Source organism: Ochlerotatus camptorhynchus, unplaced genomic scaffold (genome assembly GCF_037179485.1).
Source record: "Ochlerotatus camptorhynchus isolate MF236.1 unplaced genomic scaffold, CSIRO-AGI_Acam_v1.1 ptg000096l, whole genome shotgun sequence".
Classification (NCBI taxonomy): Eukaryota; Metazoa; Arthropoda; class Insecta; order Diptera; family Culicidae; genus Ochlerotatus; species Ochlerotatus camptorhynchus.
Window position 1 is genome coordinate 1,569,742 of NW_027040586.1, and position 22,967 is coordinate 1,592,708.

At 37.6% G+C, this 22,967-nt stretch overlaps 1 protein-coding gene across 4 annotated transcripts in view; it reads left to right on the top strand.

Moving 5' to 3' along the window:
- The first annotated feature begins 5,594 nt into the window (after positions 1 to 5,594).
- The window catches only part of AdoR (Adenosine receptor), a 165,726-nt gene continuing 148,353 nt past the window's right edge, over positions 5,595 to 22,967 (top strand). For 2 of the 4 annotated variants that reach the window (XM_065218984.1, XM_065218987.1), the window contains exons 1-2: positions 5,595 to 6,007; positions 6,561 to 7,054. The gene's annotated coding sequence lies outside the window, so the exon portion shown is untranslated. The remainder of the gene's footprint in view (positions 6,008 to 6,560; positions 7,055 to 22,967) is intronic. The other 2 variants (XM_065218986.1, XM_065218985.1) reach the window with 2 other exon arrangements.

Below are 22,967 nucleotides of genomic sequence, written 5' to 3' on the forward strand. Positions count from 1 at the left end.
TGTTGTTGTTGTTGTTGTTGTTGTTGTTGTTGTTGTTGTTGTTGTTGTTGTTGTTGTTGTTGTTGTTGTTGTTGTTGTTGTTGTTGTTGTTGTTGTTGTTGTTGTTGTTGTTGTTGTTGTTGTTGTTGTTGTTGTTGTTGTTGTTGTTGTTGTTGTTGTTGTTGTTGTTGTTGTTGTTGTTGTTGTTGTTGTTGTTGTTGTTGTTGTTGTTGTTGTTGTTGTTGTTGTTGTTGTTGTTGTTGTTGTTGTTGTTGTTGTTGTTGTTGTTGTTGTTGTTGTTGTTGTTGTTGTTGTTGTTGTTGTTGTTGTTGTTGTTGTTGTTGTTGTTGTTGTTGTTGTTGTTGTTGTTGTTGTTGTTGTTGTTGTTGTTGTTGTTGTTGTTGTTGTTGTTGTTGTTGTTGTTGTTGTTGTTGTTGTTGTTGTTGTTGTTGTTGTTGTTGTTGTTGTTGTTGTTGTTGTTGTTGTTGTTGTTGTTGTTGTTGTTGTTGTTGTTGTTGTTGTTGTTGTTGTTGTTGTTGTTGTTGTTGTTGTTGTTGTTGTTGTTGTTGTTGTTGTTGTTGTTGTTGTTGTTGTTGTTGTTGTTGTTGTTGTTGTTGTTGTTGTTGTTGTTGTTGTTGTTGTTGTTGTTGTTGTTGTTGTTGTTGTTGTTGTTGTTGTTGTTGTTGTTGTTGTTGTTGTTGTTGTTGTTGTTGTTGTTGTTGTTGTTGTTGTTGTTGTTGTTGTTGTTGTTGTTGTTGTTGTTGTTGTTGTTGTTGTTGTTGTTGTTGTTGTTGTTGTTGTTGTTGTTGTTGTTGTTGTTGTTGTTGTTGTTGTTGTTGTTGTTGTTGTTGTTGTTGTTGTTGTTGTTGTTGTTGTTGTTGTTGTTGTTGTTGTTGTTGTTGTTGTTGTTGTTGTTGTTGTTGTTGTTGTTGTTGTTGTTGTTGTTGTTGTTGTTGTTGTTGTTGTTGTTGTTGTTGTTGTTGTTGTTGTTGTTGTTGTTGTTGTTGTTGTTGTTGTTGTTGTTGTTGTTGTTGTTGTTGTTGTTGTTGTTGTTGTTGTTGTTGTTGTTGTTGTTGTTGTTGTTGTTGTTGTTGTTGTTGTTGTTGTTGTTGTTGTTGTTGTTGTTGTTGTTGTTGTTGTTGTTGTTGTTGTTGTTGTTGTTGTTGTTGTTGTTGTTGTTGTTGTTGTTGTTGTTGTTGTTGTTGTTGTTGTTGTTGTTGTTGTTGTTGATGCGTTGGGTTGGGGGACAGCAATCTCTGTGAATGTGGAGAAGGTTAGCAGGACGCAGATCACATTATTTGGTCTTGAGGTGAGTATCGTCAGGTCAGATCTGAGCTATACGATTATCTACGGGTTCGAGGTAAACAACCTAATGTTGTAGTTCAGGATAGTTTGGCTGGACGTGATCTGTTTATGAAACTCACAGGGGAAGTGCGCCAGTATTGGCCACTGACTTGCTATAAAACATATGTTCAGAATTTTGAAAACATTAGATGTTATAATAAAAATGTTTACTTGTTAGATACAAGAAGAGGTTGAAAGGACAGTGTTGGACACATAAAACCTGTCAAATTTGCCGTCAGATAATCACAATCAACGATTTTACGACTCGTGAGCGCTCACTCTAAGTGAACGCTCACGAATCATACAATAGTTGATTGTGACACTCTGAAAGCGAAATTGACAGATTTTATGCGTTAAACTCTTGGCTTTCGATCTCTTCTTGTATCTAACAAGTACATATTTTCATTATAATATCTAATGATTTCAAATTTCCGAAAATAATTTTTTTTATAGCAAGTGAGTGGAAGCAACACTGGGGGCCAAAATAGAAACATGGTCAATACTGATGCGTTTCTCCTATATATTGCCTTGAAGAATATTAATGCGATGCTTTGAAGCGTCCAATAATGGCCGTCACTGGACACTGATGTGATCACATTACTCATGAAATTGGAACTCCTTGCAGGAAACGTGAAGTTCCAGTTTCAGTGTTTGTGAGAGCTGATATTTCAAGCTGAACATTTCATAAGGTCCTAAGTAACATTGATCGATTCTCTTCGTCAACTTTCTCTTTCGTTAATTATTTGTGCACATATCCGTTTTTTGTTGTGTTTGTCGTATTATATATATGTGTGTGTGTGTTTTTTACGCATGTTTTTGTGATAATTTTATAATTGCGCTGCTGATATCAAGTTGAATAGAAATAAGCTAATGATTTAGGAATATTGAACTATAGGAAAGCTAGAACTAGGCGATTTTTTTTCGAAAACATTAGAAACTGTGATATAAGAGAGAATTTGGATTCATGACATAAACATGAACCCGGATGGCCATCTGACCGTCCTCAGGAAGATCCGGAACATCCGTAAAAATGTTCAATCTATGAAACTGATCCCAGAGCTCCACGGTTTTTTTTTTCGAAAACACTTGCAACTGTCATATATAAATTAATTAGGGGTCATGGCATAAACATGTACCTAGAAGGCCATGGAACCGTCCTCCGGAAGATCTGGAACATCCTTAAAAATTATCAATCCATGACACTGATCATAGAACTCCGCGGATTTTTTTAAAGCATTAGAAACTGTTATATAAGAAAGAATTTGGGGTCATGACATAAATATGAACCTGTATGGCCATTAGGCTGTCCTCCGAAAGGTCCGAAACATCCGTAAAAGTGGTCAATTCGTGAAACTGATCCTAGAGCTTCGCAGTTTTAGAAAAAAAACACTAGGAGCTGTGTTGATAGAATGAATTTGGCGTCGTGACAAACATGGACCCTGATAGCCATGAAACTGTCCTACGAAAGATCCGGAACATCCGTAAAAGTGGTCAATCCACGAAACTGATCCTAGAGTTCTACGGTTTTTTCGAAAGCATTTGAAACTGTGATATAATAAAGAATTTGGGGTCATGACATAAACATGGTCCTCTGGTGTGTCCAGAACATCCGGTAAAGAGGTCAACCAATGAAACTGATCCTAGAGCTCCGCAGTTTTTTTTTAACACATTAGGAGCTAAGAATTTGGGGTCATGGCATAAACATGTACCTGCATGACCATGAGATCGTCATCTGGAAGATCTGGAACATCCGTAAAATGGTCAATCCATGAAACTGATCCATGAGTTCCACAGTTTTTTCAAAAACACGTGGAACTGTGATTAAAGAAACAACTTGGGTAGTAGTGGTACATCGATGATACTGATTCTAGAACTTCGCGGTTTTCTCATAACACTTCGAACTGTGAAGTTTTCGTAAAAAATCACGGTGTTTTCACTGTTTCATGTGTGAAACACTTTTACGGATGTTCCGGATCTTCCAAATGATGGTCCAATGGTCATGCAGATTTATGTTTATATCACGAACCCAAATTCATTCTTATAACACAGTTCCTAATATTTGTTTATATAAACTGCGGAGCTCTACGATCAGTTTCATGGATTTATCACTCTGAAGGATGTTCCAGATCTTCCAGAGGATAGTGTAATGCCCATCCAGGTCCATGTTTACGTCACGATCTAATTTTTTCCTATATCACAGTTCCAAGAGATTAAAAACAACTGCTGAGCTCTAGAATTAGTTTCATGGATGAACTAATTTTAACCGATGCTCCGAATCTTCCGAAGGACGGTTCCATAGTCACCCGGGTCCATGTTTATGTCACGACCCTAAATTCTTTCTTATATTACAGTTCCAAGGGTTTTCGAAAAAAAAACTGCGGAGCTCTAGGATCAGTTTCATGGATGGACCACTTTTATGGATGTTTAGAATTTTCCGGAGGATGGTCCTATGGCCATCCAGGTTTAGGTTTATGTTATGATTCCAAATTATTTCTTATATCAAAGTCCTAATGTTTTTGAAAATACCGTGGAGCTCTAGTATCAGTTTCATGGATGGACCACTTTTAAGGATTTTTTGGATCTTCCGGAGGACAGTCTCATGGTCATCCGGGACCATGTTTCTTTCTTATATCACAGTTCCAAGTGTTTTCGAAAAAACCGAGCTCTAGGATCAGTTTCATGGATTGACCTCTTTTACAGATTTTTCGGATCTAATGTTTTCCAAAAAAAAACCGCGGAGCTCTAGGATCAGTTTCGTGGATTGACCAATTTTACGGATGTTCCAAATCTTCCAGAGGACCTTTCCGTTGTCTCTAAGATCCATATATAGGAACCATGACTGTATTCTGGCTAATTATGAACATTTGTGCCCATTAATCTAGTTTATGGATCTTAAGACACTTATAAAACCTATAAACACTCATTTAAAAAGTGTAACAACTGTTTTCAGTGTTGAAAAAAGTAGACGACCATATTTTTAATTATTTTACAATCAAAATAATCTACAGACCTTAGGAATTCTAGAAGTACCACAATTTTTGAAATTCATCAAGAAATGGCTAAATTATGCTATTACAAACTTGCCGTTACACGTTTTTCGTAGGCACCGTATAACTCTTGATGTAAGGCATTAATTATGCATAACTCAAATGATAACATGACTCTGTATTTTTTTTTTCTCGGTACAGCCTGTACAACTAAATAAGCCAACAAAAACAAATGTATCACGTTAATTCATGGAAATAAAAGTTATTTTACCACTAGTTGCGCTGAAACATATATATAGGATATATGAAAATGACTTAACCATCTATTAAAACGACAGCAACATGAACTGAGCACAGCTGTTATCGTGATAGATTATATGCATAAGCGCATGATTGAGTAGTGGTCAATCGACAACAGAATGTGCAGATTGAGGATCAGTGGCTGTTTCATCAATGTCATCATTAAGCATATGCCGGCGCCGGTGGTGTAGTGGTAAGCGTGACTGCTTTCTAACACCCCGATGGGTCTGGGTTCAATCCCAGTCGAGGTCGGTGGGATTTTTCTGAGGCATTAAAATCTCTGGTCACGTCTTCCTTCGAAAGGGAAGTAAAGCCGTTGGTCCCGGCCCATGTGTGTTGAATGGGTGCGATATCCTAAGCAGGTGTGGAAGCTGCCTTCCTGCACATTCGATTACCGTCAATGGATGGCAATCGATGTCCGTCGGTGATTGGCACTAGATTGCGGAACAGAGACCGACGTTAAATAAAGGAAAGGATCATTAAGCATATCTGCATTTCAGCACGTGCATAGCATCACCTTGATTGTATTTTCCACATGGGTTATTTATTGAGCTTATAAACAGAAATAATGCGCTTCCACGTTTATCGGAGCAGTATACTGATCATTTTACAAGCCGGTGTAATCATCAGTCCACGCACTCTCAACTGCCACCGATGAGTAATTTCTCTTCCACCGTACTACTAAGCATTACTCAGTCACAGCCACACACACACACTTGTCCAGTCGATATTCGTTACAAATTCCAGTGCCAGTCGATATTCGTTACAAATTCATTTGAACTGACAGCAAAACAACCAGTCGATTCGCGCGCCATGGGTGCATGAACCAAACGTGGACAGCCAACCATAGCCGGCTTTTGCATATATGCTATCTATCTACCGCAACTCGCGTGTCGAGGATCTTTTCCTCGCTCTCTTGTTGCTTTCTAAACACGGCCGCTTGGCTAGGCAGTGCCATTCCTTTCGCCGTTGCCCTCAGTTGCTTACGGGAGGAAGCGAAAGAAAGTCGTACATCGGCGAACGCTCTCCACAAGTCGCTGCTATTGAGCTAGCTAGTTAGAGTACCGCGTGCGGTGGGTGGGCGCAAGTCTCTGTCCGTTGGTTTTCTATTCCGAAACGCTGGTATACACTTCGAAGGCCTGTTCAGTCCCCGGACGAATCCCGCGACGTTCACACCTTTATCAGACGCGGATCCGATCTGATGGAACCAAAGCTCTGAGGAGGGACCTGAGTGAAGTGCGATAATAGGACGGATTAGGATCGTTTAACAAGTGGCAACTGGAATGTGAATACTAAGTGGATCGAAACGGATGTTTAGTGATCTATATGACTGGTGTGATTTTGGAATTTAAAATGTGCACATGCTGGGAAAAGAGATGCATCACTTAATCGGAAAAGTAAATATCGCTAAAAATTACTGTACAATAGTAAAATTTAAACTTCTGATAACTGAAAGTATGCAATTAGCAACTGAATGCAATGCGTCTACGTGAATAGCACTGAACAATATGGAGACGCTTGGTATTCTGTAAAGCACTTCAGTTGCTCGATACTTTACGTGGGCAAAGCTTTTATTTACTGTATTGATTGCCGTTAATGCCGATAACTTTATTGCCGTAAGGCAGTAACTCACCAACAATGCAATCCTTGTACTGATCCAATGTTATTAAAACCTAATCTTCCCACTAGATGGTTGACAAAGTGATAAAAGTCAGGGTATCGCAAATCGGCTCCGAAAAGCGATAAGCAAAACATCGTCGGTTTCATGCAATACTGTCACAACTCAAAATTTACCACTGTCACTGTATTACAAAATGTGTTCAAAGGCTGTATAAAATCTACATAAAAAATTAAAAGATGTAAATTTTCGACGATTTTTTTTTTTTTTTTTTTTTTTTGTTTAAGTTGTGACATTAATTCAGCATTTTGTTTTCCATTCGATTCCAACAGCACTGCAGAAACCAACAGTGACAACGTTTCGCTACTCCCCCAAGATTGGCAGTCGATCAAAATGAGAAAACGCGCACCGCCAACGAAGTGTGTGGATGTGTGTGTGTGTGTGTGTGTGTTTGTGTGAAAAACAGTGAAAGTCAATTAGGGGGCAACCGGAAAATTTGATGGAAAAAAAAACACAGAAGATGAATAGGTTTGCTTCAGGACCATCACCACCAGCACCATTATCACCGGTTTTTAGGTGAAAGAAGAAATGCAAAAACACAACACATGCGCGTGTATTTACCTACAGTGAATTAGCTAGAACCAATGCGTGCGAGGAAGGAGTGTTGCAGTGAGGAACAGCAGATTGAATTAGAACTACACACTACCGAAGATCGTAGGCCGGAAATGCTTCGAAAACGGTTGCTTCACGAATAGTTTCGGTCTCATCTGATTGAATCGGAGCAAAAATAACCGAAACTTTACGACTTCCTGGAGGGCAAGACGAGGTAGGTGCCTAACAGCTGTAAATGTCATGGGGGTGGTGGTGGGGATTTTTATGTAAAAGAAATGTGACGGAGATCTGGTTTGTAATATTATTAGAAGCGTGAATGCGGAAATAGTTATACCATTGCCAATAGCCGTAATTTTTAGAATTATTTTTTACATGTATGTGTCTCCAATATTTTCATATTCAGGAATCAGAAATGTCAAATTTCTAGATAATAAAAATGCATACACGTATAGGCTAGGTGTACCAGTTAAGGTTCAATTTACTTTAATGCGTTTTCGAAAAATTCAAACAGTCATCATTTCAGATTGCAAAAAACTCCCGTCATTTTGTGTAAAATAGCAAAAGAATAGAATGAAGCGAGCTTTTCGCAATCTGAAATGATGCGTCGAAAAAAACTGCATTTGAATTTTTCGAAAGTGCTTCAAAGTAAATTGAACCTTAAGGCTATACGTTCTTATTACGGGAATTCCATAGGCCGTAATTGGAACATATAGCCATAACTAGTACACTTACCTTAGCTATCAAACTTTTCTTCATAACATGAGCACAAGGGTTAAGCTGATATCACTTTAAGGTTCAATTTACTTTGTTGCATTTTTTTAAATTTCAAGAGCAGTTTTTTTCGACGCATTATTTTAGATTGCAAAAAGCTCGCGTCATTTTGTGTAAAAAATCAAAAGGAATCGAATAGTGCGAGCTTTTTGCAATCTGAAATATCGCGTTGGAAAAAAACTGCTTTTGAAATTTTCCAAAAAGCATCAAAGTAAATTGAAGCTTAAGCAAATATTTTGCAGATCATCCAAACAGGTTCATCAGAGTTGAAGCTAACCGCCATTAATGGAATATCAGGCCTCAGTGCCGTATTAATGGTAGGGCGATGGTGGGCAAAAGCCAGGGCCCCCAATTTGGAGGGGGGCCCTGGCTCAGAGACATCAATCATAACCTTATCAGCCAGCAGTGCGGCTAAAAACTCTAGAGCCGTGAGCATATTTTCTACACCTCAACGGTTTTCGACAAAGTTGCTCGGTATACAAATCATCAACTTTTTAAGGTTTCTGTTTAATTCTTGTTCCCACTGCCTAGAACGAACTCGATTTATATTTTTAATAGAGCGTCGCAGCGAGAGGGTTTCTTGGGTAAAGTTGTTAATTGCATAATATTGAGAAATGTCGCCCAAGGCATCAAAGACCTTTGATCTACAAGAAGTAGGCCTACATATAAAAAATACCGAATTCAAGGCGTTTTCACAATTTTTTAAGAAGGGAAAATGGCTCTAATGTTGGCCAATGGATCTCGATAAACATGTCCTGTTCTTCCATTTTTCTTAGATCAATGCGTGATCTGGACAATACAAATAGATATTTTTGGTTGCTAGTGAAAAATTGTCAAAAAATGCTATCCTTCGAAATTTATGTATGGGTCCAATTTTGGGGACACCTAGGCTGACATTAGGGATATTAACCGATACTTTTTTGTTGGGATAAGATAGAACAATCCGTTTCTTGCATGCAGATCTTGAATCAGAAACCTTTTACGTTGGTGAAGATTGTGATATGTATTGAACTGTTTTCTGTAAAAATAACACTTAAGACAACAATTGTAAAACGGTCTTCACTAGAAAGGGTCTAGTATAAGAGAGGAGCGGACTGGCTGGTTTTAAGCCAAACGAACTGTCCAGAGCCAATTGAGCAGCACCTATCTTGATTGGTAGTGTTGCTAGAAACCACCTAGGCACAGGTTGCCAAGCCAGTTTGTTTTGAATCCGCTCCTCTCTTATACTGGACCCTCTCTAGTCTACACTGATTGACGACAAATAAATAAATAAATAATATTTACGTATGGTGAATTTTTGAACAAAGTGTGTGTGTTTTTTTCCGGCAGCGGAACATTTCGCCGAAGGGCGTTTGGCCAGATGGGTCATTTCACCGACAAGCAAACTATTTCCTAAGGTTTTGAACTTTTCTCAAAACTCAGTAAATTTTGAAATCAGTCTCGAAAAAAGACTACGAAGGCTAGATTTTTTCAACCTCGCAAGCTATTCAAATGCAATGCTCCCTTCTTGTGAACATGAGCTGTTCATTTGAATTGTACTGATTTGAGAAATTTTTAAATAATCAATATTTTTGATTTCTAGCAATGCTTCCTTCTTTAAAACATGATCAGTTCATTTGAGTTATACTGATCTCGTTATTTTCTAAATCTATATCTATACATATAAAAATTAATTTCCGTCTGTCTGTCTGACCCTTATAGACTCGGAAACTACTGAACCGATAGGCATAAAAATTATATGCAGGGGTTTTTGGGGCCGGGAAAGGTTCTTATAATGATTTGAGACCCCTCCCCGTCAGTAAGAAGGGGCTCCCATACAAATGAATCCGAAAAATTTAGCATGTTTTTTTTTGAAACTCAAGCTAATATTGAATCCCGAACAAGGACATGCACACTCAGCTAGTAATCAAAATTTATAGGCATACTTCCTTCTTTAAACATAACCAGTTCTTTCGAGTTGTACTAATTTTGTTATTTTTTAATTAATCAATATTTTTAATTTATATGATTCTTTCTTTTAAACATGACCAGTTTTTTCAGTTTGATTCCTGATTAAAATTCGGTGAAATTACCTATTCGGTGAAATGGCTCATTCGGCGAAATGTTCTTATGCGAAATGACACAGCCCCGTTTTTTCCAATGCACGAAATTTCTAAGGCAATTAAGTGCTTTCCGAACTAATTCCGAACTTTTCTGAAGTGATTCGGTACTTTTTTAAGTTATTCAAAACTTGTATGAAGCGATTCAGTACTTTTCAAAGTGTTTCCGATTTTTTTCTGAAGAGATTCAGGACTTTCTGAAATGATTCTAATTTTTTCTGAAATAATTCAGTACCGTAAAACGGGGTAACATTGATAGTTTTTTAAAGTATATTCTAAATAATTTTTACAGCAATGAATATTTTTCAAATTTTATATTTTTAAAACAATTTCTGAGGATCCAAGACTTTATTCGTAATTAATATGTTTAACGAAAATTAAATCATTTGCACTATTTTGTTTAGTTTTGTGACCAAACTTCAGTTTTTTTTATTTGGGGTTACTTTGATAATGCTTGATGAATGTAGAAAAAATGGGTGTAACTCAAACAATTTAGTTCTTTAAATATGAAACATTGAATGACTATATAATCAGGAAACATCATAAGCAATAAGAATACAACATTTTTTTTATCTAGTTCGTTTATTTGTAAGGCTGAATTGCGTTAGCTTTACGGAGCCGATAATTCATTGTTCTTTGTTTGTAACAAAATTCACTTTATTCTATGTCTAGTAGGAGTTGGGCCGAATACTCGCGGCTTACTCGAGGTTAGAGGGATACATTGTCGAAGGATAGGAAAAGGGGGAGGAGCTTAGGGTAGGGTTTCGTTGCCTCATCAGAGCGATGTCGCCAGTATGAACGGTAGTGTGGTTCTAGATTCGTCTGGAGTTCGACCGGCTATGGTGACCAGTGGGCGACGATGAGACTCATCGAGACGGGGGACAAGACAAACAAAAACTAATAAAGAGATACAAAAGACAAACGAATTTAATTCTTATACTAGACATTTGCAGACACACATAAATCGACTGCATATAACAGAGATCGCGGGTACCCAACACGTCTCTGATAGGGATATAGGGTTGTCTTCCTTGGGCCTCGAGGGTTTCAAAAGTCGCTCTCTGGCGGCGTCATTATCCGTACATTGCCAAACTGCGTGATCGATGTCGTCGTAACCGTTTCCACACCTAATATGTTGCTGTCCACGAGGTTTATTCTATTGAGATGCGCATCTAGCGAGTAGTGGTTGGACATAAGTCTACTCATCACGCGAATGAAGTCACGACTAAAACCCAAGCCGCACCGTCCAAGATTTCCAGTGTCCCAATCGGTTTACCAACTCGAAAGGGTACTCTGACGCACTAAATGGTAAAATTCATCGTGTGAAATTTGCCTGTCATAAAATTCGCCTTCCTTCGCGCCCACCTTTGCGAGAGAGTCCGCCTTCTCATTGCCTGGGATTGAGCAATGTGAGAGGACCCATACAAAGGTAATCATATATGATCTTTCGACCAGCACATTCATCTGCTCCCTTACCTTTGAAAGGAAATAAGATGAGTGCCTACTTGGCCTCAATCGAACTGAGACTATCCGAGAAGATGAAGTAATGGTCTGCGGGCATGTTGGAAACCATCCCCAATGCGAAGTTGATTGCTGCCAGCTCAGCAACAAAAACGGAACAAGGTTCCTGAAGTTTGCGGAAGGCGCTAAAGTTTTCATTGAAGACACCGAAGCCAGTGGATCCATTGAGACGTGACCCGTCTGTAAAATATCTTTTCACGCAATTAAAGTGTTGGTACTTTTCAGTAAAAATACGTGGGATAATAATAGTTCGGAGTTGATCTGGTTCTAGAAGAATACAACATTGAATTTGTGATGGCTAAATCGAAAATACATTTCATAAGTGATGGTTTGAGTGCTTTTTCAAACAGGTGAAAAACAAGAAAATTGTTTGATAATATGTTTGTAAAATATGTAACACATACTATATAAACATTATATACGATATCAATGGAAATCCCTATGCTACAATATGGAACCAATGTTTCTAATTTGGAAAAAGGGCAGCGAGTAAATTTAATCTTTACATTATACAATCAAACATACCCCGTTTTACGGTACTTTATGAAGTGATTCTGTACTTGCAAAAGTGATTTCAAGCTTTTATTAATTGATTAAGTACCTTACGGAGTAATAACGAAATTGTATGAAATGATTCAATACCTTCCGAAGTGATTCCAAACTTTTCTGAAGTAATTTAGTTCTTTCTGAAGTGATTCCAAACTCTTCTTTAATGATTCAGTGCTTTCTAAAGGTATGCAGTACTTGCGGAAGTGATAACAAACTTTTTTGGAATAATTCGATACAAAATTTCTAAAGTAATTCAGCACTTTCCAAAGTGATTCCGAACTTTTCTAAAGTGATTCAGAACTTTCTGAAGTGATTTAAACTTTTCTCAGGTGATTCATTTCTATTTGAAGTGCATCAGTACTTGAGGAAGTGATTTCAAACTCTTCAGAAAATTCTTAAATAATTCCAGTGACGTGGTCCAGTACATTCCGAAGTGACTCCGAACATTTCTAAAGAGATTCAGTACTTTCAGAAGTGCTTCCATACTTTGCTGAATCGATTAAACACTTTCCGGCGTGATTCAAAACTTTTCTGAAGTGAATCAGTGCATTCCGAAATTATTGAAATATTTTCTAAAGTAATTCAGTACTTTATGAAGTTTTTCCAAAGTATCCAGAAGTGATTTAGTCATTTCTGAAGTGATTCCGAACTTGCATAATTCAGTACTTTTCTGGAGTTATTCAGTTTTTCTAAATGATCCTGAACACTTCTGAAGTGATTCAGTACTTTTCGACGTGGTTTTGAACTTTATTGAATCGGGTCATGCTAGTTTGTGTTGCAAGTGTTTTAAAGTGATTCCTAACTTTTCAAGTCTTGTTGTTTTCATATTCAAGTGATTCCATGCTTTTCAGGAGTGATTCACTTAATATTCAAGCGATTCCAAACTTTTCCGTTTAAATTCAGTTCACTTTCAAGTGATTCCATATGTTTCAGGTTTGATTCACTTCACTTTCAAGTGGATCTAAACTGTTAAAAATCGATTAACGTACCCCATTCTAGTCAAAATTCTAGTGCTACACTATGTGTGTTTTGATTCGCTATGAAAGTTTGACAGATAAAATGAGGGGTTCGTGGATTTTACTATGTTTCGAGGGGTGCATCGATTAGCTTGGGACCGAAGATAGTATCAGAGCTGAGCCAAAAAGTTGAGCACATTTCTTAGGGACCTTCTGGTCTTAGAGTTACTTCTATGCTTTTGTTAAGTTGGTGATAGTTGATTTGGCCACTTTTAACGATTTTGCTAACTCGGCGTGCGAGTAGTTCGGATTTTCGCGATGCGCGTTGATGCATTGCTCCTCTTGCTTGGACGCCATTTTGATAACTAAAGAGCAATTGTCAAATCAAAATAAATGATGCCCTACAAAATAAGGGGTGTTCAGGTTTTATAAATGCGTCAAGTTTGAGTCAATCGAATTTCGATCATAACACTCTTTTTGCTGGTTTAAAATATCGATTTTGCTTAATCATATCAGACATTTATCACCTTCTTAATCAATTAATAATCAATAAACGTAAAGTTTAATCAGAAAGTAGTCTTCAGCATACCCAAGCAACACAGCTAGTAAAGAAGTAAAGAAGTTGAAAATACCGTTTAATGACAAATACAAGCAATCATTAATAGTTCATAGTACCCCATTTCATACTAATTTACAGCGTAAAAGCGCAAGAGTTAGAGCCTTATAAAACTAAAAATTGGTCGTAGGGGAAATGGATGCCCCTAATATGGGTCCATACATAAATTCAGCAATCGACTAAATTTTCAATAGCGACCAAAAAATCCATTAGTACCGTCCCAATGACGCGTTCATTTAGATAAAATTGATAAATAGCAGATTTTTAGCGATGGGCCCAATATTAGATCCATAGGCCAGCATTAGAGCCATTTCCCCTATCACATGTTTTTGAAAACATCATAATAACCAATAATTTTTTGTGAAAAAAAAAATGCGCTCATACTAAAATAAATAAGCCATGCACGGGATTCCAACACTGATCCTTGGCAAGTTTTGTTTGTAGCTTGCTCACTAAACCAACTCAGATTGGTAATAACACCTTTCTTAATATCTATTATGTTCTCATCAAAGATAGGAAAAACACATTCTCGTGCAAAACGCAGTAAGTTCACCATAAAGATGTTTTTTAAAACAGCAGCATGCCAGCTTAGGAGACAGAATGAAATTAAAAAGTATTTTCAACTCCTTTATAACAACCTGCACTTTTCAGTTGTATAAATGTTTGAAATTAAGCATTTGAACACAATAATATCAACTTAACTGCTTCCATATGTCATAAACGAGATTTTTCAGCTTTCTTCATGACAAACCACTGAAAAATTCCATAAAAAACTGTCAACCATTGTGTGAAGAGACGGTGACTTGACGGTGCCGTCAACGCCAATTTGGAAAGTGCAAATTCTCTTCAAGAATTTCATATATTGATTTTGCATTCGTCATGTTTTGTAGGTGTATTAACTGTTGTACTAATGCACTGTTGTAGAACTTTCAAAGATTAAAATTATTATTATTTTGGAGGATCTTAAAATCTGAGAAGTATCAAGAAATCATTTACAGAGCTTTTATATATAAAATGAGGGATGTTTTATGCATCACTTATAATACGTTTATATAACAAGCTTTTCAAATTCACATTTAAAAAGATGTTTTGTGTGTTACTTGGGTAATTTAAGCTGATAAAATTTCACATAAAAGTAGGTAGCAAGCTTTTCCGTAAATCATTAAGGCGAAAGGCTAGTTCAATTTTTCATGGTAATTCCCATAAAAACTTCAAATGTCCAGTGCAGTATGAGCTCGCTTCCAAATAAACTCAAATTTTGGGAGAATAATCAAGACTTGATTAAGAATCGTATGAGCTTGGTGGAGCAAAATCATTGTTTCCCATAGCAAATATTTGGTCGATATTTGTCTTTTCAATTATTTGGCTATTTTTCAAATAGTGTATTATGTTTGTGCCATGCATGTTTGCTTAAAGCAACCAAATAATTAATTTGATAGGGTAGAGTGCGTTAGCTCATAAGCTACAACACAAAGCCTATACGAGTGCGTTTTATGAATATTTAAACTCATTGTTCTCAAAACAAAAGAAGCGCTCCTAGTAAATCCAATATTTCTGCCTTCATTCGTAGAACGAAGAAAAACCTAGAAAACCCAGTGGCATTTCAATGCGTTAGGACGGAATTGAAACTCGTAAAACGAATTTGCAATCAAGAGCAGTGTTAGATTTGTTACAATATCTCAAAAATTTGTGACTCTTTATGAAATCCAATGGTACGTATAGAAAGGTAAATAAATTTGGAAGTAATATATAGTATAATCACTTCATTTTCGAGTTCATATCCATTCGAAAAAGCGCGGTTAAGTGTGGGTTATTCTTAGTAAGACGCAAATTAGCTTCAAAAACCTACTTTTGAAATTCTTGGGTGGCAAACATCATCAAATAATCATTGCTTGCTATGATCGTACTTGCCAACTGGAATAGACGATTTATGTGATGTGGCATATTAATTTAAATGCATTTTCGATTGAAAAGCGAGCGATGGCGATCGCAGATCCTTTGAGTTGTATAGAAGTCACTAGACGTAATTTTTTATGATAAACTGTGACTAGCCACTTCGCTAGTTTGGGGACACGATCTCTCGCATTTCTTTCATGGGTTTGTGGACTTTGGGGAGACCGTTGATCCTGGGTAGAATGAGATTGGATTCTCGTAAACGAGCTGCTTCATCCAGGAAATTTCATTTTAATTGAATGATGTTTTATCGCGAATCAACAAAAATCTAAACACCGCAACAACAACAACAACAAAATATACGGGGAAATTCCATGTTAAAAGTGACATTTGAGACCATTCATAAATGCTGTAGCATACACACTACGAAAAAGTCGTGTAAATTTTGGTTCCCTGAGACCGACACATGTAAGCGGCCTTTTTGACATAAGAATCAGTTTAAAAAACGAGAAAATCAATCCAATCGAACGTTCTCTTCGTCGAGTTGCTTATGTTTCGATTTGAGAACACTTAATTTTACATGAAATGTTTGTTTACGTTCCATGATTTACGTCCAATATGGATTACGTCTCATGTAAAAGTAGATATTTGTGTGTTTCACAAAATCGGAAAATCCAAAAAGTTTTATAGACAATAGTCTACGCGGGGAGAGAGGTCTAAAACCGGTCTGCGTAGATTATATACAGCCACTTTCTATGTTAGAATATCCCTATGTTCTAAATTGATTGATGTTCATTTTAGTAGAATAATTGTAATTGTAATTGTACCTTTTACGACGATTTTTCCTTTTAAGTCTACTACTTTTGTATCACTTCCACTTTCACTAATTCACTTTCACAAATTCACTTTCACTCTTTACTTTCACTATCACTTTGAACTATAACAGATAAATATTTCGATTACTACATGCAAACTTCTTCAGTGTATAGTTCAAAGTGATAGTGAAAGTAAAGAGTGAAAGTGAATTAGTGAAAGTGAATTAGTGAAAGTGAATTAGTGAAAGTGAATTAGTGAAAGTGAATTAGTGAAAGTGAATTAGTGAAAGTGAATTAGTGAAAGTGAGTTAGTGAAAGGAAAGGGATAAAAAAGTAGTAGAATTAAAAGGAAAATCGACGTAATAGGTATATTTCGACCGATCGGCTTTCGAGCTGAACTCAGTCACGGTTGTCAAAGTCTTACTTCTTGTCAGTCAGAAATAACAATTACTATCCATCTATAACCTACAAGTTAAATTTTACCAGGCATTGGGACACAGCCTAAAAATCTTTAAAGAGGGTGCAAAATTTTACCTTTCGGTTTAGTTCTGCGTACAATTTTGTTTTATGATGAAATAGAAGAAATGCTTTACAAGTAATTTTTTTTTTTTTTTTAAAAATAATTTCCCTAGATTTTTCATACATTTTTCCAATTTTTTTGTATTCAAAATGAGCCAGAAAAAAATTTTGTGCTAAGTTTTCTGTTGACACTAAGTTCTAAATCAGTTTTAAAATGACGAATTACTTAATGCACCATTTAATTTGTTTGGCAATAAAAACAAACTTACCAAAATTATCTTCGACATTTCTTGATGTAATTCTATAAAAATATCACATGATGGTCATCACAGCATATTTTAGGCAACTAAAAACACATGTTGTACCGTTCCATTTCACCCCGCTGATCAATTTGACCCCCATCTACGGTACGTAGAATTCTACTGAATAGTGCTGTACTTAACGACTATCTCTATTGCTTCCAGTTTATTATTCTACTCCGTCAGTAAGTCTTTCATACAACCAACACTCATCCATTGCCAGCAAATGCCAACCGCGTGCTTTTAAATGAAGATAAAATTTGCATTTTCCATCTAATTTATCTCCAATCTTCCAGCCAAACTTTGACGCCTGGACTGATCCCAGTACATACACACAAGACACTTTCGCGTCGTCGTTTTTGTTTTTGTTTCGCTTTACAACACTTCTGCTGGTCTTCTCTGCACAGCACCACACGTTAGGAGAGGGATCATCCTCTTCTCAAAACAAAGTAATCTGGCCGCTTTTTGTCTTTATGACTGTTGACTGTTGACTGTAGCGCTGATTGTGAAGGACCGCTACTACAGCTATCAGTGGTCCCTCGGGGCAAGTTTTTCAGTTTAACACCAACCGCCACGCACCGCCGCGCCGGATGGGCCCTTGAAGTTTGGAGCCATGATTCGATAATTTATGTTAGACACTCTGTCATCCCCGCGGACAGCCAGCAGAGTGACGAAAGACAAAAAGTTTATGATAGAATGTATCATTTCAGTTGATGCAAACAAAAAGGTGATCATTAGTCGTGCAAATTTGGCAGCTGAGGGCCTCGAAAGCCGTAAGCGTAAAGTAATACTACACACTTGGGAAAATTAATGTAAATTTAGGTGCTCTGAAACTGACATATACGAGCGTCAATTTTGACATAAAATTGAGTCGTAACAGACACGAAATTCAGCTCAATCAAACGTTATTCCAAACTTTTCAGTCTTGGAGCAATTAATTTTACATGACATGTTTGTATACGTCTCATCCTTTATGTCAAAGATGGATTCCGTCACGTGTAAGATTAGGTATTTCTGACTGTATAGATCTCAACACCGTACTAAGGAGTTCGAGTTCGATTTCAGCTTCAAACGAGTAACTTTTTGGACTGCAGAGCAGGGTTACTTCCACTCACTTCGCTATAAAAAATGTTTTTCGGAATCATGGAATCATTGGATGCTATTATGAAAGTTTGTACTTGTTAGAAACAAGACCTGTCGATTTCGCTTTCAGTGCGTCACAATCAGCGAATTTATGACACTCAGAGTGAGCGCTCACGAATCGTAAAATCGCTGATTGTGACGCACTGCAAGCAAACATGATAGGTTTCATGTGTCAAACACCACGTGTACAATCTTATCTTGTGACTTACAACTACTAACTATCATTATAATATCTAATGATTTCATAATTCCGAAAAACAATTTTTTATAGCAAGTGGGTGGAAGCAAGCCTGCTGCAGAGTATGTTTTAAGTCCATGAGGCACCCGTGAGTGTAGATCAGAATGTCGGTCTTGTCCACAGCTCCTCACGCTGTGACATCATTATTCTCGGAACCACTTCGAAACTTTAAGTGCACAAATATGAAGTAGCAATTGCAAGTGAAATAAGGCACCAATTTCCGAGATTTGTGTAATTGAAAATTCGAAGTGGAAGTGCATGTATAGCCTATGTGACGGCTATTTGTGGGCTCTACAAGGAATCACCTTAAAATGCCCAACTTAGAGCATAGTAGACAAACTGACACTATTGCGTGGGAAGTATTATTTGCACAAATCAGGATAACAGAGGAAAATTTCACAACCCAGGAGAAGTCATCCGAGGTGTAAACTAAAACAAAGGTTGCCAAAATAATAAAAAATGCCCATTGATCGACATTAGTGTTGCAAGTTTGACTCTGTGTAACCCTTCTATTATCAACTATGATTTTCGCGAGTCAAGACTCAAGAGCAAAAAATTTGATCGATTATCAATTTGTTCTTTGTAAAATCTGAATTTAGATCTGGTCCTTGCTTATTTAAATTCTGGCAAAAATACTTAAGTCTTATTTCAGAGTAATACGATTGTTTGTCCGGAGGTTTCGTAATGCAAAAAATGTGTTTTCAATATATGTAAAAATGCTATTTTTGAGTAACGTAATATTTTAACGGGCCCTTACATGTACAAGTATGACCAAATTGTTCCCAGCAGGAGCGTAGTAAGGTGTCAAAAAAGACCCCGCTAAGGTCGACAAGGTAAAGGAACGAATTCAAAGAGGTTATTTTAGCAACTTCTTAATTTAATCGACATTTAGTCAATAATTGCCGTAATTCCAAAGGCATTCTGCACAGAACTCTTAAGGACAACCCACATTAGATCCGCTTGCGTTGCGTTGACGTAAATTTAACAGTTAGACAATAGATTTTGCTGTCACTTTGCCGCAACGCGTCCGATGCGGATCTAATGTGCGTGGGCCTTTAGAGAATTCTGGAAAGCATTCTCAAGGACGATGAGCGTTAAGTATTAAATAGGCAGGGTTATTCTGCGTGGCGAATGAGGTGAGACGACTCGAGTCACTCGTGTCACCCGATTCCAGCTGGCGAGTGAGGTGAGAAAAGTCACTTATGATGAACCCAATGAACTCTCACTTTATTCTCACAGTCGTATTTCGGTGACAAAAGTCGTACTGAAGTGACGATTTTAAGTGACAAGAGTCGTAACCTCCGCTGCAGTCGACTGGATGGAAAACTTTAGAGTTGTATAAGCGATGGTTGCGGATTTCGGTAATTTATTACTTCTAAATTTGTCTCAATAATTTTTTTTTTGTTTCTTCGACTTCCTCAATATGGGTATTTTTGGAATCGGAGTGACGTGTAGGGATCGGAAACCCATTTCTGAAGCCATTTTGAAATTCAATATGGCGGCTTCCGGTTTGAGAAAAATTTGGAAATTCTGCCAAATACCCCAAAAAACTGGTATTTTTGGAGTCGGGATGTCGCGTAGGGACCGGAAATCGATGTCTGAGGCCATTTTGAAATTCAAGATGGTGCCTTCTGGTTGGTGAAAAACTTGAAAATTCTGTCAAATACCCCTCAATATGGGTATTTTTAAGATCTGGGTGACATGTAGGGCCCTGAAACCCATGTATGACAACATTTTGAATTCAATATGGCGGCTTCCGGCTAGAGAAAAACTGGGAAATACTGCCAAATTACCCACAATATTGGTTTTTTCGGAGTCGGGGTGACGTGTGGGGACCGAAAAACCATGTCTGACGTCTTTCTGAAATTCAATATGGCGGCTTCCGGTAAGAGAAAAATTGGGAAATACTGTAAAATTACCCACAATATTGGTATTTTTGGAATTTTGGTGACGTGTTGTACCGGAAATAGATGTCTGACGCCTCTTTGAAATTCAAGATGGCGGCTTCCGGTTGGATAAAAACATGTAAATTCTGTAAAATACCCCTCAATGTGGGTATTTTTGGAATCCGGGTGACGTGTAGGGACCGGAAAACTATGTCCGATGTCTTTCTGACATTCAAAATGGCGGATTCCGGTTGGTGAACTATAAAACTTGGAAATTCTGTCAAATACCCGACTATATAGGTATTTTTGGAGTTGGGCAGACGTGTGAGAAACGGAAATCTATGTCTGAGTCCGTTTTGAAATTCAAGATAGCAGCTTCCGGTTGGAGAAAACCCTGAAAATTTTGAAAATTTAAATGGCTCCGTTTCTGATTTCCATGTTACCTATGTGTTCTGTGATCGATGTCCGGTCCCTACACGTTACCAAGATTCCAAAAATACCCATATTGTGGCTAATTTGGCAGTATATCCCAGTTTTTTTTCCAACCGGAAGTCGCCATATTGAATTTAAAAATGGCGTCAGACAAGGTTTTTGGTCCCTACACGTCACCATGATTCCAAAAATACCCATATTGAGAGGAATATGACAGAATTTTCTAGTTTTTCTGTAACCTGAACATGCCATATTAAATTAAAAAATAGCCTCAGACATCCAGACACCGATGTCCGGTTCTTACACGTCACCCCGACTCTAAACATACCAATATTGTGAGGTATTTGACAGAATTTCCAAGTTTTTCTCTAGCTGGAAGCGGCCATCTTGAATTTTAAAATGGCCTCATACATCTATTTCCGGTCCCTAAACGTCATCAAGACTCCAAAAATACCCATTTTGTGGGTAATTTGGCAGTAGAGAAAAATTCAATTGTTTTACAAAACCACAAGTTGCAAAACCGGGATTTTTGTTACCGAGAAATCTGGGAAAGAACTGGGATTTTAAAATGATAAAATGATAAGTGAGCTTGTAGAAATTTTTCTCACCTACAACATTGTTCAAGATAACTTTTCGATTAAATGATAGGAAGAAAAGTTATTATTGATTCAAATCAGTAATGTCTTATGATTATGCTCAATCAACTGTTCAGAAGCTCGTCAACATCGGCCTGAAGAGCACAGCAGTTGAGATGCAATGATATCACTTTGTATATTTTTAGATCGTCAGCGTTAAGCAGTAGGCTCGATTTCAGCCGAAAGCAAAAATCATTCACGAACAATATAAAAATCAGCGGTCCTTGTGGGACACCTGACGTGATGGAAAAATCGCGGGAGCGAATACTGTTTAATTTGACGAATGCCCTCCAACCGGATTGGTAGGAGTAAAGCCATTCGGTGATCCAATTAAGAAAGCCCAGATACTTGTATTTGTCAATTGCGAGGTCACGAGGAACCTTGTCAAACGCCTTCGAGAAATCTAAATATATGGCATCAACTTGGTGCCGATTCTCGATTTCTGAAGACAGGAAGCTTACGTTGGACTTCAGGTTCGTCGTCGTAGATCACTTCTTTACAAATCAATGTGAAAGTCCGATATCAGCGGTCAGGAGCAGAGCTTTGTGAACAAATTGTTCGAACTCTTAAGCTAGACAGCAAAAAATCGAAACACCTCTGTAATTTTCAACAGCATGATTGTTAAAGCTCGATTCAAAGTAAATCTGGACGCACGATTTAATACACCACCGCGCCCCTGGTGGTTGGAACAAAAAACGTTTGACAGGCATTTGTTGATGTTTCATTGACGAAGAAATTGGTGAAAAGTTTTTCTCGATTGATCGACGCATCCCGAAATTACGGATCATGGAACTTGAGAAAAGAAAATTAATTGTGCACAAACATCTAGAGAACCCTTCGTGGTCTGCCTCAAAAATAGCAAAAGTGTTAAAATTCCCAAAGTCAACGGTGAGTCTTGTAATCAAACGTTACAAGGATACTCTGAGTGTGGAGTGAGCACCGCGCATCTATCATAAAAGTGGCACTAGGGACAAAGAGCTGAGGAGAAAGGTGTTGAGGTACGTGAAAAACAACCTAAGTGATTTGGCAAAGAAATACGATTCCAACTTTTCCACAGTGCGTAACATCCTTTCAAGAAAAGGATATAAGTCTTTTTGTGCCAGTAAACATCCGAATCGCTCCCTGGAACAAAATTTAGTGGCCAAAAAGCGAGCACGATTACTATGCGAACGAGTTTTGACGAAATTTGATGGCTGTATTTCAATGGATGACGAAACATATGTCAAAATGGATTATAAATAAATCCCCGGACGAAAATTTTACCTGGAAACTGGCCGTGGGGATGTCCCTTCTAGGTATAAATTTGTTTTTGCTGATAAGTTTGCTCGGAAACTTATGATTTGGCAAGGAATCTGCAGTTGTGGCCTTAAAACCAAGGTTTTCATCACATCTCACACAATGACGTCGAAGGTTTACATTAAAGAGTGTCTGAAAAAGCGGGTTTTACCCTGCATTCGGCAACACAAGACCTACGTTATGTTTTGGCCGGATCTAGCCAGCTGCCACTACTCTAAGGAGATACTAGAATGGTATGCTACAAACAATGTTAATTTCGTCCCCAAAGAGATTAATCCTCCGAATTGCCCTGAGTTCAGACCGACTGAAAAATATTGGGTAATTGTCAGGCGAAAACTTCGAGGATGCGGTAAAGAAGTGAAAAATGCACAACAAATGCGTTTAAAGTGGAATCAGTTCGCCGTTACAGTGTCACCAGCGACTGTGCAGATCATGATGGCATCGATCACAAGTAAAGTG